The 1,101-nt window shown below is 40.3% G+C and overlaps 1 non-coding gene across 1 annotated transcript; it reads left to right on the forward strand.

The window, feature by feature from the left end:
* The first annotated feature begins 774 nt into the window (after nt 1–774).
* LOC119239701 (U5 spliceosomal RNA) lies at nt 775–890 on the forward strand. Its single transcript, XR_005123967.1, has one exon. It is a non-coding gene; the product is annotated as a U5 spliceosomal RNA (small nuclear RNA).
* Nucleotides 891–1,101: the final 211 nt, after the last annotated feature.

The raw sequence follows: 1,101 nt of genomic DNA on the forward strand, positions 1-1,101 counted from the left end.
TAAACATGCCTCTATAAAATAAAAAAAAAAAAAATCTATAGTAGCCACAGCAACTATAAGGTATTAGAAATAATTGTAATTTTTTTTAAATTATGGTAAAACCATAGAACTACACTTACAGGTAAAAGTGACCTCAAAGAAGGGGAAGCTTTACAATGTTCATGAATATGCTATATAGTGCATGATCTATGAATATAATTTTAAAATTACTAAAATGAAACTCCTTTGCCTCTCTTCCGGTTTGAGAAAAAGGACACTGCCAACACCCTGAAGCCCTCTGTGGGCCCTGCCCTATCACACCCCTTACTCCCTACAAAGGGCTAACCACAATCCTGAATTTTGTTTTAATGCCCCGCTCCCACAATCAGAAAACTCCTTTACTTGAAAGCAATCATGCTCAAAGCCGCAGTGCACGCGCAGGTGAGACCTGAATTTCTCCAGCTGACCAGGAAGGAGTTTAGATCGCGGGCAGCCAAGACGCCCTGGCACCTTCAAGGGTGGCCCCAGAGCACGGTTTGAATATTAAGTTGTTTCCGCCGAACAAAGGGCGGGTATTCCGGGCTCATCTGCATACCCATAATACACTGCAAATAGTACAAATATTTTCAAGTAAAAAATAGTTCTTTCTCATCAGACTTCCCTAAGTGTGAGAATATTATTATCAGAATTTCCTGGATAAGCTTCTTCAGGCAGTAACTCGTGGAATAAGTAGCCACCATTAGTGCATTAGGAGTTACAGATGCCTGATAAATGAGTTATGGCCCGGCAGTAGGCATACTCTGGTTTCTCTTCAGATCGTATAAATCTTTCGCCTTTTACTAAAGATTTCCGTGGAGAGGAACAATTCTGAGTCTTTACCCAATTTTTTGAGGTCTTGCTTCGGCAAGGCTACTTTGTGGTGTTTAATGTTAGAAATTATTGTTGTGCTTTTGGTTTGCTTGTGTGGCTTTCCTGTGTGTCTTCTTTGTAGCGCTTGCTGTGTTACTGTTCTTGCAAGTGGTTTTGTGAATATTTGTTATTTCCTGAGTAGCGGGTATTTTACCATTTCTTTCGTCATCTAATCTCTGGGTGAGATTATCCTGCACTTAAAAGCCAAGTGGT

The sequence above is a fragment of the Talpa occidentalis genome, unplaced genomic scaffold, assembly GCF_014898055.3.
Source record: "Talpa occidentalis isolate TD23 unplaced genomic scaffold, MPIMG_talOcc4v2.1 talOcc4.11, whole genome shotgun sequence".
In the NCBI taxonomy this organism is placed as follows: Eukaryota; Metazoa; Chordata; class Mammalia; order Eulipotyphla; family Talpidae; genus Talpa; species Talpa occidentalis.